We start from the raw sequence: 18,156 nt of genomic DNA, 5'->3' as shown, positions 1-18,156 counted from the left end.
GTTGAGATTCTTCTTGATGAGTGCGTATGTATTTAAAATTGCTATAGGTTCTTCTTGGATTGATCGCATCATCATGATGTAATGTCCTTCATCTCTTGTAACAGTCTTTATTTTCAAGTCTATTTCATCTAATATGAGTATTGCTATTCCAATGTTCTTTTGATTTCCATTTTGATGGTATATCTTTTTCCATCCCTTCACTTTCAGTTGGTATGTGTACCTAGATCTGAATTGGTTCTCTTGTAGACAGCATTTTTATGAACATTGTTTTATATACATATATTTTTTTTTAATTCAGTCTTCATCTATTTGTCAGATCATATAATCCATTTACATTTCAGGTGATTATTGATATGCATATTCTTATTGCCATTTTGTTAATTGTTTGTGATTTCTTTTTGTAGGTGTTTTTTTCCCTTTTTGTGTTCTCTCCTCTTGATATTCGATGACCAACTTCAGTATTGTGTGTGGATTCCTTTTTCTTTTTTGTGTATATCTATTGTAGAATTTCAGTTTGTCCTTACCATGAGGTTTTGATATAGCAGTCTATATACAAAAAAGACTGTTTTAAGTTGTTTGTCTTTTAATATCAAATGCATTTCCAATATCTTGCATTTGTTCTCTCTTCACAACTTCTGGTTTTGATATCATATTTGCATGTTGATACCTTTACTGTATGTTTGCCTTTGCCAATGAGGTTTTCCATTTATAATTTTCTTATTTCTAGTTATGTCCTTTTCTTTTCAGCCTAGATAAGTTCCTGTAGCATTTATTTCATAGTGGTTCTGTTGGTGCTGAATTCTCTTAGCTTTTGCTTGTCTGTAAAGCTTTTGATTTCTCCGTCAAATCTGAATGAAAGACTTGCTGGGTAGAGTACTCTTGGTTGTAGGTTCTTCCTTTTTGTCATTTTAAATATATTGTAAAACTACCTTCTGGTTTGCAGAATTTCTACTGAGAAATGAGCTGACAGCCTTATGGACATTCTTTTGTTCATTATTGGTTGTCTCCCCTGGTTGATTTCAATATTTTTCTTTGCCTTTAATTCTTGTCAGTTTGATTATGATGTGTCTCAGCATGTTCATCCTTGGTTTTATCCTGCTTGGAATTTGGAAAACTGTTTCCTTTCCCATGTTAGGAAAATTTTCAACTCTTCAACTACTTTCTGAGGTCCTTTTTATTTCTCTTCTCTTTCCGTAATCTCTATAATGCAAATAATGCTACATTTAATGTTGTCCCCCCATCTCTCTTACACTGTCTTAATTTCTTTTCATTCTTCATTCTGTTTCACAGTAGTGATTTCCACCATTGTCCCCTAGGTTAACATTTGTTCTTTTTTTTTTTTTTTTTTTTTACTGTGATTAAAAACACATACAATTTTTACTATCTGATCCATTTTAAGTGTACAGTTCAGTAGTGTTGCATATATTTGCATGATTGTAAAACAGATCTCCATAACTTTTTCATATTGCACATTTGAAACTCGATACCCATTAAAAACAGTTCTTCCTGTCCCCCCTCTTCCAAGCCTAAACCCATTCTACTTTCTGTTTCTATGATTTTGACTTCTTGAGGTATCTCATGTAAGTAGAATCATATAATATGTGTCCTCTTTTTTTTCCCCAAACGTTAAACTTTTTATTTTGTATTGGGATATATAGCCAGTTAATGGTGCTGTGTTAGTTTCAGATGAACAGCAGAAGTAATCAGCCATACGTGTATTTGTCCTCTTGTAACTGGATTATTTCACTTAGCATAATGTCCTCAATGTATCTATGTTACATTGTGTGACAGAATTTCTTTCCTTTTCCAGGCTGCATTCTATGTATATACCACACTTTATCCATTTATCTTTTGATGGACATTTGGGTTGACTCTACTTCTTGGCTATTATAAATAATGCTACTTTAAGTTTAGATACGCAAATATTTCTTTGAGGCCCTGCTTTCAATTCTTTTGGATATTTACCCAGAAGTGGGATTGCTGAGTCATATAGTAGATTTATTTTCTGTTTTTTGAGGTATTCTTATACTGTTTTCCATAGCAGTTATACCATTTTACAATCTTATCATCAGGGTTGGAGCAAGGGTTCCAATTTCTCCACATGCCCACCAATATTTGTTTCTTTTTCATTTTGTTTAATAGCAGCTGTGTTAATGCTGTGGAGGTAATATCTCATTGTGCTTTAAGTTTATATCTCTCTGACAGTTAGTGACTTTGAGTATTATTTCATATGCTTATTCACCATTTGTATATCATATTTGGAAAAATGTTTTTTCAAGTCCTTTGCTGATTTTTAAAAATTAATTTATTTTTTATTGAAAGATAATTGCTTTAGAGCCATTGCTGATTTTTAAATTGAGTTACTTCTTTTTGTTGAGTTGTTCAGTTCAGTTCAGTTGCTCAGTCATGTCCGACTCTTTGTGACCCCATGAATCACAGCACGCCAGGCCTCCCTGTCTATCACCAACTCCTGGAGTTCACTTAAACTCATGTCCATCGAGTCGGTGATGCCATCCAGTCATCTCATCATCTGTTGTCCCCTTCTCCTCCTACCCCTAATCCCTCTCAACATCAGGGTCTTTTCCAATGAGTCAACTTTTCACATGAGGTAACCAAAGTATTGGAGTTTCAGCTTCAGCATCAGTCCTTCCAATGAACACCCAGGACTGATCTCCTTTAGAATGAACTGGTTGGATCTCTTTGCAGTCCAAGGGACTCTCAAGAGTCTTCTCCAACACCACAGTTCAAAAGCATCAATTCTTCAGCACTCAGCTCTCTTCACAGTCCAATTCTCACATCCATACATGACCACTAGAAAAACCATAGCCTTGACTAGACGGACCTTTGTTGGCAAAGTAATATCTTGTTGAGTTGTAGTTCTTGATATATTCTAGATATCCCTTATCAGGTAAATGATTATAAATATTTTCTCCTATTCCACAGGTTGCCTTTTTATTCTGTTTGCTGTGTATTTTGATGAATATAAGTTTTTAAGTTTGATGCAGACCCATTTGTCCATTTTTAATTTTTGTTTTCTGTGAATATTTGTTTATTCTTTCAGCACTTCAACATGTTCTTTCTTTTTAAAAAAATTTTTGTTTATTTATTTTTGATTAAATTATTTTAATTGGAGGATAATTTATTTACATATTGTGATGGTTTTTGCCATACACTGACATGAATCTGCTACGGGTACACATGTGTTCCCCCATCCTGAACCCCCCTTCCATCTCCCTCCCTACCCCATCCCTCTGCATTGTCCCAGAGCACCAGCTTTGAGTGCCCTGCTTTATGCATAGAACTTGTACTGGTCATCTGTTTCACATATAGTAATATACATGTTTCAATGCTATTCTCTCAAATTGTCCCACCCTTGCCTCCTCCCACAGAGTCCAAAAGTCTGTTCTTTGCATCTGTGTTTCTTTTGCTGCCTTGCATATAGGATCATCATTACCATCTTTCTAAATTCCATATATATGTGTTAATATATTGTATTGGTGTTTCTCTTTCTGACTTACTATACTCTGTTTAATATTCTCCAGTTTCATCCACCTCTTTAGAACTGACTTAATTGTGTTCCCTTTTATAGCTGAGTAGTATTCCATTGTGTATATGTACTATAACTTCCTTATCCATTCATCTGTGGATGGACATCTGGGTTGCTTCCATGTCCTAGCTATTGTAAACAGTGCTGCAATGAACATTGGGGTTCATGTTTCTCTTTCAATTCTGGTTTCCTTGATATGTATGCCCAGCAGTGGGATTGCTGGGTTGTATGGCAGTTCTATTTCCAGTTTTTAAAGGAATCTCCACACTGTTATCCACAGTGGCTGTACCAGTTTGCATTCCCACCAACAGTGTAAGAGGGTTCCCTTTTTTCCACACCCTCTCCAGCATTTATTGTATGTAGACTTTTTGATGGTGGCCATCCTGAGTGGCATGAGATGATGCCTCATTGTGGTTTTGATTTGCATTTGTCTAATAATGAGTGATGCTGAGCATCTTTTCATGTGTTTAGTAGCCATCTGTATGTCTCCTTTGGAGAAATGTCTGTTTAATTTTTTGGCCCACTTTTTGCTTGGGTGTTAATTTTTCTGGTATTGAGTTGCATGAGCTCCTTTTATATTTTGGAGATTAATTCTTTGCCAGTTGTTTCGTTTGTTATTATTTTCTCCCATTCTGAAGACTGCCTTTTCACCTTGCTTATAGTTACCTTCATTATGCAAAATCTTTTAAATTTAATTCAATTCAGTTCAGTTCAGTTCAATTGCTCAGTCATGTCCGACTCTGCAACCCCATGGACTGCAGCATGCCAGGCGTCCCTGTCCATCGCCAACTCCTGAAGCTTGCTCAAACTCATATCCGTTGAGTCAGTGATGCCATCCAACCATCTCAACCCCTGGTGTCCCTTTCTCCTCCTGCCTTCAATCTTTCCCAACATCAGTGTCTTTTCCAATGAGTCAGTTCTTTGCATCAGTGGCCAAAGTATTGGAGTTTCAGCTTTAGCGTCAGTCCTTTCAATGAGTATTCTGGACTGATTTCCTTTAGCTCATTGATTTAATTAAAGTTTAATTTGGGTCCCACTTGTTTATTTTTGTTTTTATTTCCACTACTCCGGGAGGTGGGTGATAGAGGATCCTGCTGTGATTTATGTCAGTGAGTGTTCTGCCTATGTTTTCCCCTAAGAGTTAAATAGTTTCTGGTGTTACATTTAGAGCTTAATCCATTTTGAGTTTATTTTTGCATATAGTGTTAGAAAGTGTTCTAGTTTCTTTTTTGACACGTGGTTAACCAGTTTTCCCGGCACCACTTGTTAAAGAGACTGTCTTTTCTCCATTGTATGTTTGTAATAAACTGTGCTTAGCTGCCACAAAGTAGGAGGGAATGCCTTAACCATACACATGTTGTCAGGCCTGAGAGCCTCTTCCGTCCTCATCAAGGGGAGTGCTAACCTTCTCTCCTTTCATACAACATTCTTCTGGGGTTTTTATCTTGTGCCTTCATCTGGGACATATTCTTCTGCCATCTCATTTTATCTAGCTTTCTGTGTTTGCGTATTCCATTCCATAAGCTTCAGGGTTGTAGTTCTTCTAGCTTCTGCTCCTCACCCCCTGGTCAATGAGGCTGTCTAGAGACTTGTGCAAGCTTCCTCATGTGAGAGACTTATACCCACTCTCTGGTGGGTGGATCTGGGTTTTATCCATCTGGTGAGTAGGGCTGTGTCTGGGTCTGTGTTTTTTATCAAGCAGTTGTTTATTCATGGAGACTTTAAACAGTCTGCTGATGAGTGAGGCTGTGTTCTAGTCTGATTGAATGTTTGGTCTGAGGCTTCCCAGCACTGGAGTCTACAGGTGGAGCCACCATCTTATCCACAAAGTCTCCCTTTTCTACTCATTAAAATGGTAGAAAACCTCACCCAAAGAGTTTCTGGTACCTCAATCCAAATGGAAAATAATTCATAATTATGAAATCATAATTTCATGATTATAAACTTAAACTACAGACATTTACTTCTGTGATTAGATAATTTGTTAAGAAATCGCTGGTATACCTACTTATATGGAGAGGCCATAAAAATTGTGGGTGATTTTCTTAACTCCAGTAGTTGAAATTGCTTTTTTTGAATGGAAGGCAATGGGCCAGGAATACTTGGAACACTAGTTCTACATCAGAACCACTTAGATAAACAATTCCAAATAAACATGCCAGAACATCACCTAGGCCTAGTGAATCAGAATCCTTTAGGGACAGGGCCTAGGTATATATTATTTTTAAAAACTCCCAGGTGATTCTAAAGTGCACAGCTGATTAATAAGAGTCAGACACATAGGAGATAAGCCAAGTTATGTAAAAGCATGAACTGTAGCTCACTTGTTTTTTATATTCTTGCAATAAAATTATAAAATTTGTTTGTTGCCCAAGGCTAAACCTCCTAAACAGGCCTATTGTGGATATATTATGATGTGGTTACCACCTTTCTTTGCCTGAGTGAAACTAGTATTTTTCTAGCAAAACAGCAAGAGCAATAGCCATTCCACAGAGAGAAGCAATGATTGCTATTGTTTACCATTAACATTTATTAGGCTGTGGTAGGCACGGTAAGGCCACAGGAGACTGGGCCAATGCATTTACAAAGGAACATGATGTATTAGAAAAAGATGGGGGCAAAGCTGTAAAGCAAAACATTTTTTTAGAATAAGGTTCTTTGTGCCAGGATTTATTCAAAACATTTTACTTGTATCATCTTATTTCATCATCATGACAGTTGTGAAGGTGAGGTCTATTATTATCCCATATTAAAGAACCTGAAGTACAGAGAGATCAAGATCAGAGCTGGCAAGATTCCAGGTCATTTATCTATGGAGTCCACATGTGACCTACTATGTGATATTGTCTTTCAAAATTATGCTAGTTGACTGCTCTTTGATGAGATGAAAGAAAAAGTGCAAGTTTTTAAAAATTGTTAGCCAAAGCAGTGCCATATTTAATGGCAGTTTGGAGCATGTTTTAGAGAAGCAGAAGAAAAGAATAAATATCACTGTATACCAAGATGTTGTGTTCTCTCACCCATGCACAGTAAAGCCAGTCAGAGACCAAATTGTGGTGAAAGAAAGTACAGCATTTATCGTAAAGTGGTAGACAGGGAGTCCAGGGCAGCTAATGCTCAAAATATCTGAACTTCCTGAGGGGTTTAAGGAATGCATATTTAAAGGCAAGGTGACAGGGGTGGGGGGTTCACAAGGTATGTAATCAGATCATGTACAATTCTGACTGGTTGATGGTGAGGTAACAGGGCCATGTCACAAGGGCTAACGTTATCAGTTTTGGGACTTGGGTAGGTCTGCAGGCTGTTATGTGCTCCTGGTCATCAAATAGTTAACTTCCATTTCATGGAGTTTTTGTATCTGTAAAACAATTTAGGAAATGTGCATCAGGTACTGTTATCTATGTATTTTAGAAAGGAACTAAGGATTCTGTGACTGCCATGTAGCTAACTTATGTTTAAATTGTTACCAGTTCTCCTTGCCCAGCTACTACATATTCACATCCTTTTATTAGAACAGATATATAGCAAAATATGGGCTTCCCAGGTGGCTCAGTGGCAAAGAATTTGCCTGCCAATGTAGGAGATGCACGTTTGATCCCTGCATCAGGAAGATCCCCTGAAGAAGGAAATGGCAACCCACTCCTGTGTTTTTGCCTGGGAAATCCCATGGACAGAGCAGCCTGATGAGTACAGTCTGAGGGGTCACAAAAGAGTCAGACATGAATCAGCAACTAAAACAACAACAAACAAGATCACTAAATATGAGCAGAGAAAGGGGGCCAGGCTAAATGGCATGAAAACATACATCTTGTAAACAACAGGAGTCTTTGGGCAAACAAAGAAAAGCAGAAACCTCCGACTGACAGGAAGCCATATACCTTGAGGAGATAGGTGTCCTGGAGGTAGACAAAGATAGGTGGGAAAATGCAGGAATTTTCAGCATCTTAATGTAACATTTTGCTTATTCTCTCATTAAAATGGAATTATCCTTGCAGATAAGTAGTACCTGGAGAAGGCAATGGCACCCCACTCCAGTACTCTTGCCTGGAAAATCCCATGGACGGAGGAGCCTGGTAGATTGCAGTCCATAGGGTCGCTGAGGGTTGGACACGACTGAGCGACTTCACTTTCACTTTTCGCTCTCATGCATTGGAGAAGGAAATGGCAACCCACTCCAGTGTACTTGCCTGGAGAATCCCAGGGACGGGGAGCCTGGTGGGCTGCCAGCAGAGTTGGACACGACTGAAGCAACTTAGCAGCATCAGTACCCATCATGCACTGATGCTGTAACACTTCTGATCAAGGCTTTTGTTGTTGTTCTTCAGTCATTAAGTTGTGTCTGACTCTTTGTGACCTCATGGACTGCAACTTGCCAGGCTTCTCTGTCCTTCACTATCTCAGAGAGTTTGCTCAAATTGATGTCCAATGAGTCTATGTAACTAGCCTATCTAGTTAGATGCTATCTAACTATCTCTCCTCTGCCACCCCCTTCTCCTTTTGCCTTCAATCTTTCCCAGCATTAGGGTCTTTTCCAATGAGTCAGCTCTTCACATCAGGTGGACAAGGTATTGGAGTGTCAGCTCCAGCATCAGTCCTTCCAATGAATATTCAGGGTTGATTTCCTTTGGGATTGATTGGTTTGATCGCCTTGCTGTCCAAGGGTAAATAAGGACAAAAATCCTTCCTCTCTTTGGGATGATAGAGCTGGGATGAAAATCAAGAAATATGACCCCCAAACCATCCCTCCCCAATGAATATTCTGCCCATTTATTTTTACACCACCATATACTGGACATGGAACAACAGACTGGTTCCAAATAGGAAAAGGAGTACGTCAAGGCTGTATATTGTCACCCTGCTTATTTAACTTATATGCAGAGTACATCATGAGAAACACTGGGCTGGAAGAAGCACAAGCTGGAATCAAGATTGCCAGGAAAAATATCAATAACCTCAGATATGCAGATGACACCACCCTTATGGCAGAAAGTGAAGAGGAACTAAAAAGCCTCTTGATGAAAGTGAAAGTGGAGAGTGAAAAAGTTGGCTTAAAGCTCAACATTCAGAAAACGAAGATCATGGCCTCTGGTCCCATCACTTCATGGGAAATAGATGGAGAAACAGTGGAAACAGTGTCAGACTTTATTTTTGGGGGCTCCAAAATCACTGCAGATGGTGATTGCAGCCATGAAATTAAAAGACGCTCACTCCTTGGAAGAAAAGTTATGACCAACCTAGATAGCACATTGAAAAGCAGAGACATTACTTTCCCAACAAACGCCCATCTAGTTAAGGCTATGGTTTTTCCAGTGGTCATATATGGATGTGAGAGATGGACTGTGAAGAAAGCTGAGCGCTGAAGAATTGATGCTTTTGAACTGTGGTGTTGGAGAAGACTCTTGAGAGTCCCTTGGACTGCAAGGAGATCCAACCAGTCCATTCTGAAGGAGATCAGCCCTGGGATTTCTTTGGAAGGAATGATGCTAAGGCTTAAATTCCAATACTTTGGCCACCTGATGCAAAGAGTTGACTCATTGGAAAAGACTCTGATGCTGGGAGGGATTGAGGGCAGGAGGAGAAGGGGACAACAGAGGATGAGATGGCTGGATGGCATCACTGACTCGATGGACGTGAGTCTGAGTGAACTCTGGGAGTTGGTGATGGACAGGGATGCCTAGCGTGCTGCAATTCATGGGGTCGCAAAGAGTCAGGCACGACTGAGTGACTGAAGTGAACTGATATAACTAGTTTGCCAAAGAAGTTCATGGTAGTTACTCACGTGAGTCCGCCCACTCTTCCCTTTTGAGTGTAATAAAGTGCTTAATAAATCCTTGCTTTGTTTTCTTGATCTCCATGTTTTGTCTCTGAATCCTTTTGTGATAGGACAAGAACTCACTCTTCAGTAGCACTTTCAACCATTAATTGTTGAGACAGGCTTTTGTAAGTCAGCAGAAGACTGGGAGACTGTAGCTTTTCTACAACAAGAGGCAGGCAGAGGACATAGAAGGAAGGGTCTGTCCCAGAAAGCCCACATAGGGTCCTGCTTGGTTACAGAGAGACCATACATACCTCCTTCTTCTATTACTCCTCTTGGTTTCCTTATTTCCTATTGTATTTTCCATTTCTTCTTCCTGTATCATTTTTCCTTCTCCATTGTTGAGTCTGTTAATCTACAGATATCACTCACATAAATTTCTTAGTGGTTTTGAGAACCCTTGGGTATGAATAGGCAGAGGGGTGAAAAAAACAAACATTATGCCAGCAAAGAAGTAATAGTAAGAAGTAAGAGATAAAAACATCATTGAAAGGGAAAAATCAAAAGAATCAGAGATGTATCTAAGGCTAGCAGAGATAGAGGTGTCTCAGATAAGTCTCCTAAAAATTAGAACACTAATTAGGCTGGAGGAAAGGGAGGTTGTCACACATTTGAAATGACTGAACTGAAGGGTGTGAAAGAGGTATGTGGTTAGAAGCAAACAACACAGCTGTCTTTATTTCACCTCTGCAAAAATGGAAAGTGAGGGTAAAGGAAGCACAGTTCTTGCACTAGGATGGAATTCAATTAATAAGATTCTTCCCACCTAACGTCTATGAAATTACAAAATCATGTTAAAGTGAAAAGGACCTTTGAAATAATTGAGTCAGGTGACTCAAAAATATTTAGTTACAGAACTCTAGAAACCAAGCAGGACCTAGTAGAGCCCACCCAGATTTTTTTTAAAAAGGCTTTCTATGTCTCCTGTTTCTTGTTTGTAGGAATGTTTCAGCCTTTCAGAGCTTCCTTGAGTTCCAAAGGCAGATTCAAACAGTTATGAGTTAGGGGAGTAAGGCATTTAAGGGATAACAGAAACAAAGGAAAGACAGTCAAGAAAACTAGTGCAGCCATGAGGCAGGGTCCTGGTTCCTCCTCAAGGGATATACATGACAACCTGATACACTTCTGAGTTCTCTTATAGGGACTAAGGCCCCCACCCAGGGGGAGGATGATAACTTCCAGCTGAGCATAAGCACAAGGACCCCAGACTGGTTGGAACCAGAGGCTGTGATTGGGATTCCGGGGACACCACCCTGTTACCTTACTACCCATCACTCAAAGGAAGGTCAGACTTCACCTGAAATTTTGGGTCATTAGACCATGAGCACCCACCCTCCTCTCCAATCTCCTTGATTTATTGGCCCTTGCAATAAGGCTTTCTCTGCTCTAGATTCTGATGCTTTGGTTTGTTTGGCCTCACGGTTTGTTGAACTTGGGTTCAACAACGTTCTTACAAATGAAACTTCAACTCTGAACTCCAAAATGTAAAACCAACAAAAGTGAATCTGCTCTCAATAAAGTGGTCATGGACCAGTGTCCCTTTCCTCTTCACACTCGCATTGTGCACGATGGCTCCTGAGGCATGTTTAAGAAACCGTAAGTCTTAAAGAAGCATAATTTAAAAATTAACAGTGTTACACCAAACTGGGTTCACCTATTATCATGTGTCAAGCCAAAAGACACAACTAAGCCTAAGATTAGGAGAAGGAAATATTTATTATTACTTGCAGCAAGTAAGGAGAACACCAGGGATCTTCCCAAAGCAGGGTCTCTCAGAACAACAAAACTGGGAAAGTTTTAAGCTTATAGTACATGCATATTCATGAAGGGGCAGAAAGAACTGAAGTGCATAAAAGTGACAAGATTTGCCAGAATTAAATGCTTGTGTTTCTATGCAGGGTGCTTCTCTATTGTACCATGCTGCCTCTAAATTAGCAGTAGAATGAGTCAGCAAATATATATTAGTACTACTTATATGCAGTACTTAATCCTGGATGCCAAAGTGTAAGATACAAAAGTATAAGCTGTGGGCTTCAAAGAGTTTATAGCTTGATTAAGAAAAATTGAATTAACAATGTAAAATTTGAATAGTTGAAAGAAACCAGGAGATGGGGCCTACCTGACCACTCTAAGAGGTATAAATCAGATGCCCCCTCTGTGACCTGAAGGCTTGGCTTGTTCTCCCAGTGGGAGCCTTTTGAGCGCACCTGTAGACCCAAAGCAGCTGTTGCCCCAGCTGCTTCCCCCAACAGGGATTTGAAAGCCTCTGTAAGGCTCCTACCCGCTGCTCAGTTTCAGGTTTAGTCTGGGAGCCTTTTGAAAGTGCTTCCTGTCCATTACTTCTGAACCCATGTCCTGGGAACAAATTTGCTTTCTATGAGAAGGGAGACCCTGCTTTGCTTTTAGGAGTTCTCCAAAGGAGATCACTTTGCTTGTAAACTCTTCAAGCCTTTTACCTCCTGGTGGACTTCCTGCTGTGGCTTCCCAGGTGGCACTAGTGGTAAAGAACCTGACTGCCAATGCAGGAGATGCTAGAGACAGGGGTCAATCCCTGGGTCAGGAAGGGACTTCCTGGTGAAGATGCCTGCTGGGAATTCTAAGGTTTGCCTGCTGTTGGATCTCTCTTCCTTTTGTCACTGTTTTGTGATGACATTGCCACCTTCTGTTGCTTGCATGTCACTTACAAGTCTGTCCTGTTTTCTGAATATACTGTTTTCGAGCAACACTGGTGGACTGATGTTTAGTTTCTATGTGCAGTTCTGTACTTCCCCTGGGGTTTAAGCAGACCCTGCCAACAGTGGTTGAAGAGGTCCTGACTCTTCTTGCTGGTGGCTTCTCCTGTTTTTAGCTGCTGCTAGACTACCAAATAAGCAGGGTGACAATATACAGCCTTGATGTACTCCTTTTACTATTTTTGTCACCCTGCATATTTAACTTATATGCAGAGTACATCATGAGAAATGCTGGGCTGGAAGAAGCACAAGCTGGAATCAAAATTGCCGGGAGAAATATCAATAACCTCAGATATGCAGATGACACCACCTTTACGGCAGAAAGTGAAGAGGAACTAAAGAGCCTCTTGATGAAAGAGAAAGTGGAGAGTGAAAAAGTTGGCTTAAAGCTCAACATTCAGAAAACGATGATCATGGCCTCTGGTCCCATCACTTCATGGGAAATAGATGGGGAAATAGTGGAAACAGTGTCAGACTTTATTTTTGGGGGCTCCAAAATCACTGCAGATGGTGACTGCAGCCATGAAATTAAAAGACGCTTACTCCTTGGAAGGAAAGTTATGACCAACCTAGATAGCATATTCAAAAGTAGAGACATTACTTTGCCAACAAAGGTCCTTCTAGTCAAGGTTATGGTTTTTCCAGTGGTCATGTATGGATGTGAAAGTTGGACTGTGAAGAAAGCTGAACACTAAAGAATTGATGCTTTTGAACTGTAGTGTTGGAGAAGACTCTTGAGAGTCCCTTGGACTGCAAGGAGATCCCACCAGTCCATTCTAAAGGAGATCAGCCCTGGGTGTTCTTTGGAAGGAATGATGCTAAAGCTGAAACTCCAGTACTTTGGCCACCTCATGCGAAGAGCTGACTCATTGGAAAAGACTCTGATGCTGGGAGGGATTGGGGGCAGGAGAAGAAGGGGATGACAGAAGATGAGATGGCTGGATGGTATCACCAACTCAGTGGACGTGAGTCTGAGTGAACTCTGGGAGTTGGTGATAGACAGGGAGGCCTGGCATGCTGCAATTCATGGAGACACGGCTGAGCGACTGAACTGAACTGAACTGAACTGAGACTACCAAATGTGTTTTATCCTTACCTGAGTACATGTGTATCTTTTAGGGCTTTACATCCACTAGGGAGTTGGAGAGTTGCCTTTGACAACCTAACTTGCAAAGAATAACATGAGTGGACTCTGAGTCTCACCTGTGCCTTCCAGGCCTTGACTTTACCCTGGAAACAATATGCTCTGTTCTTAGTTGCTCAGCCAAGTCTGACTCTTAGCAACCCCATGGACTCTAGCCCACCAGGCTCCTCTGTCCATGGGGATTTTCCAGACAAGAATCCTGGAGTGGATTGCCATGCCTTCCTCCTAACCCAGGGATCGAACCCAGGTTTCCCACATTGCAAGCAGATTCTTTACCATCTGAGCCACCAGGGAAGTCCAAAAATGCTGGAGTGAGTAGCTTATCCCTTCTGCAGGGGATCTTCCCAATCCAGGGATAGAACCAGGTTCTCCTGCATTGCAGGTAGATTCTTTACCAGCTGAGCTACCTGGGAAGCCCAACAATATGGTCTAGGGCATTTAAACCAGCAGTTGCTGAAAGAGAATTCTGCTGTGAGGTCTTACATTCCTTTCTTACTGAGGAGGACCAACTCTTGAAGACTCAGCAAATGGGACATCTCATCACAGTGAAGCCTACTTCCTGGGTGATTTGACATGTGAGGAGGAAGTTACAGAAATCCTGTCTAGCTATTTGATGTTGACTTACTGTTTTCTAGCTTTTGGGGGCCTAGAATCTAATCATGAACTCTTTTACCAGCCACATGAAAATAAGGCTGAAGATCATTTGCTTCAGGGGGTAAGCAACTTGCTATGTGATGCCCATGATGGCATTTATGGATAGGCCCTGACAAAGTTGTAGGGAGGAAAACAGCAATAGTGTGAGACAGGAGTAGTAAAACAGTGTTTGAATCCTAGGCTGGATGTCTTTCTCCAAGAGAAATTGAGGTGTATCACAGCAGAGAAGTGCTCAAGCCTCAGCTGTTTACAGCAGATCTATGTCAGTTTTAGCAGTCAGACTTTTGCAGTCACACGCCCAGTATACACCAAGGATGGAGATGGCTCAGCTCCACATTAAAGGACTTAAGTTCTGCCCTGTTAGGGCTGCTTTATGTTTCCTCCTCTGATACCTGTACATAACTTGAAACTGTGGCAAGTTCTCAGTTCATGAACTGCTGAAGGCTAGCTTGAAGGATTTGAGCATTACCTTGCTAGCATGTGAAATGAATGTAATCATATGGTAGTTGGAACATTCTTTATCATTTGCCATTCTTTGGGATTGGAATGAAAATTGACCTTTTCCAGTCCTGTGGTCACTGCTGAGTTTTCCAAATTTGCTGACATATAGAGTGCTGCACTTTTACAGCATCATCTTTAGGATTTGAAACAGCTCGTCTGGGCTTCCAACACCTCCATTACTTTGTTCATGGTAATGTTTCCTAAAGATCACTTGACTTCACACTCCAGGATGTCTAGTTCTAGGTGAGTGGCCAATACCATCATGATTATCCAGGTCATTAAAACCTTTTTTGTATAGTCCTGTGTGTTCTTGACCCTTCTTAATCTTTTCTGCTTTGTTAACTCCTCATCATTTCTTTCCTTTGTTGTGTCCATCCTTGAGTGAAATATTTCCTTGATATCTCCAGTTTTGTTGAAGAGATCTTTAGTCTTTCCCATTCTATTGTTTTCCTCTATTTCTTTGCATTGTTTTAGAAGGGCTTCTTATCTCTCCTTGCTGGTCTCTGGAACCCTGCATTCAGTTGGGTATATCTTTTCCTTTCTCCCTTGCCTTACGTTTCTCTTCTTTCCTCAGCTATTTGTAAAGTCTCCTCAGACAACCACTTTGCCTTCTTGCATTTCTTTTTCTTTGGAATGGTTTTGGTCACTGCCTCCTGTACAATGTTATGAACTTCTGTCCATAGTTCTTCGGGTACTCTGTCTACCAGATCTAATCCCTTGAATCTATTCATTACCTCCACTGTATAATCATAAGGGATTTGATTTAGGTCATACCTGAATGTCCTGGAGAAGGCAATGGCACCCCACTCCAGTACTCTTGCCTGGAAAATCCCATGGACGGAGGAGCCTGGTAGGCTGCAGTCCATGAGGTCGCTAAGAGTCGGACAAGACTGAGTGACTTCACTTTCACTTTTCACTTTCATGCATTGGAGAAGGAAATGGCAACACACTCCAGTGTTCTTGCCTGGAGAATCCCAGGGACAGGGGAGCCTGGTAGGCTGCCGTCTATGGGGTCACACAGAGTCGGACACGACTGAAGTGACTTAGCATAGCATAGCATACCTGAATGTCCTAGCAGTTTTCCCTACTTTCTTCAATTTAAGTCTGAATTTTGCAATAAGGAGCTCATGATCTGAGCCACAGTAAACTCCTGGTCTTGTTTTTGCTCACTGTATATAGGGCTTCTCCATATTTGGATGCAAAGAACTAAATCAATCTGATTTTGGTATTGACCATCTGTTGATGTCCATATGTAGAGTCATCTCTTGTGTTGTTGGAAAGGGGTGTTTTTTATGTCCGGTGTGTTCTCTTGTTAAAACTCTGTTAGCCTTTTGAACTGCTTAATTATGTACAGGTAAGGCCAAATTTTCCTTTTATTCTGGGTATCTCTTGACTTTCTACATTTGCATTCCAATCCCCTGTGATGAAAAGGACATCTTTCTTGTGGTGTTAGTTCTAGAAGGTCTTGTAGGTCTTCACAGAATTGGTCAACTTCAGTTTCTTCAGCATCAGTTGTTGGGGCATAGACTTGGATTACTGTGGTGTTGAATGATTTGCCTTGGAAATGAACTGATAGCAGTTTTTGAGGTTGCACACAAGCACTGCATTTTTTACTCTTTTGTTGACTATGAGGGCTACTCCATTTCTTCTAAGGGATTCTTGCCCACAGTAGTAGATAGAATGGTCATTGAATTAAATTCACCCATTCCAGTCCATTTTAGTTCACTGATTCCTAAGATGTTAATGTTCAATCTTGCTATCTCCTCTGTGACCACGTCCAGTTTATCTTGATTCACGTACGTAACATTCCAGGTTCCAATGTAATATTGTTCTTCACAGCATCAAACTTTACTTTTACCACCAGACACATCCACAACGAGCATCATTCCCACTTTGGCCTAGCTGTTTCATTCTTACTGGAGCTGTTAGTAACTGCCCTCCACTCTTTCCCAGTATCATACTGGATACCTTCCAACTTGGGAGGCTCATCTTCTGGTGTCATATCTTTTTGCCTTTTCATATTGTCAATTCTCAAGGCAAAAATATTGGAGTGGGTTGCTGTTTCCTTCTCCAGTGGACCATGTTTTGTCAGAACTCTTCATTATGACTTGTCTGTCTTGGGTGGCCTTGCATGGCATGGATCATAGCTTTGCATCATGCCCGGGCGCATCATTCCCTGTAGTTAATGTCACAGCCTGGCTAGGGCCAGACCGGAGCCTGCCCCCACGTTTTGCTGCTCCTGCTCAGTCCAGGGCTGGCCATGATCATCGATGCCAAAGTTATGTGCATACTCCCCCAAGAATTGACAACCCTTTTGCCTTTCCCGCTTGCAATATGGGAGACCTGGGTTTGATCCCTGGGTTGGGAAAATCCCCTGGAGAAGGGAAAGGCAACCTACTCTAGTATTCTTGCTGGAGAATCCCATGGAGCCTGGGGGGTTACAGTCCATGGGGTCACAAAGAGTCAGACACAACTGAAGCGACTTCACTTTCTTTTTCACTTCACTATGTCCTATAATTTAAAAGAAGACTTCAGTACAACCAAGAAATTCTTACTTTATCCAACCTAATATATGTGGTTTTAACCCTGCTTTAACAGAAAAGTATAGCTAGGGGAAATGGCAACCCACTCCAGTGTTCTTGCCTGGAGAATCCCAGGGACAGGGGAGCCTGGTGGGCTGCCGTCTATGGGGTCGCACAGAGTCGAACATGACTGAAGCGACTTAGCAGCAGCAGCATAGCTAGGGGAAGGAAATAGTATCCTGAGGCACAGTTTTCGCTCGGGAAATTCAAATGATCATTCAAATATGAGCATTTATTTAGAACACCAAGCAAAGGTTTTCAGCTGTTCTTCAGTTATTAGTTTGACCCACTTCTCCACTTTCAATATTCCTAGGTACTTATAGCTTCAACCACCATCTCTGTGATAGACTTTTCTAGAAGAACTAAAGACAATTCCAGATCATCTTGAGACCAAGCCATACTTTATAAAATGGCACAACCAAGAATGCATGGCATTGTACTAGAAGTGAACTCTTTACTGTAACGTGTTCCCATTTGGTGATTAAGCCTGATAACCTCTCCCTACCCGTCTCTTTAACATACAGGTAAAACAATTCATTTGCCTTCTCTTATCTGACTCATTTTAACACCATGGTTTCAGCCCTCCATCACTGTATTTACTTCAACAACTAATGTAAAGGAAGGAGGTGCTTGTGATTTACAGCATTCATTTTTAGCTACTCTCATAGAAACCTTCAGTACAACCAAGAAACTGAACTACCCTTAAATAAACAATCATTCTCCATTGCCAAAATAACATCCTAGTCTTGATTTCAGTCCTTCCAGGCAGTCTGTTCATATGCTCCCCACCACTGCTCTAGTAATTGTCAGAACCAGGTGCCCTGTTTAGATTTTTGGCAGTGACCACTGTGTCAACGTCTTTTGTTCCCAGTCAGATTTGCTTTGTCTCTGTTCTATTACTTGAGTCTTAAATCCTTGTAATCTTTCTGTTTCTTATTATAGTTCTTTGTCTTTGGTCAAATTATAGTTGATTTTTCTTGGTTTAAACGAAGCTGGCTTCTGAGAAACCTTTTGCTACCATGGCTTGATAACAGTTGTTCACTACTCCTAATTTGATTTTAGTACTTAGATTTCTATTTGTTCTTTAAATGGGAGAATATCTGGGATCACTTCAGTGAAGTGGAACTTCCTAAAGGCCTCCATGTCAGCCAGAAGACTTTGGTGATTATGGAACTTTTGAG

At 40.7% G+C, this 18,156-nt stretch overlaps 1 non-coding gene across 1 annotated transcript; it reads right to left on the bottom strand.

Moving 5' to 3' along the window:
• Nucleotides 1-4,848: 4,848 nt before the first annotated feature.
• On the bottom strand, nucleotides 4,849-4,974 carry LOC133227197 (U6atac minor spliceosomal RNA). Its single transcript, XR_009729755.1, has one exon. It is a non-coding gene; the product is annotated as a U6atac minor spliceosomal RNA (small nuclear RNA).
• Nucleotides 4,975-18,156: the final 13,182 nt, after the last annotated feature.

This window comes from Bos javanicus, chromosome 15, assembly GCF_032452875.1.
Source record: "Bos javanicus breed banteng chromosome 15, ARS-OSU_banteng_1.0, whole genome shotgun sequence".
Classification (NCBI taxonomy): domain Eukaryota; kingdom Metazoa; phylum Chordata; class Mammalia; order Artiodactyla; family Bovidae; genus Bos; species Bos javanicus.
This window is presented reverse-complemented; position numbering and strand designations above follow the sequence as displayed.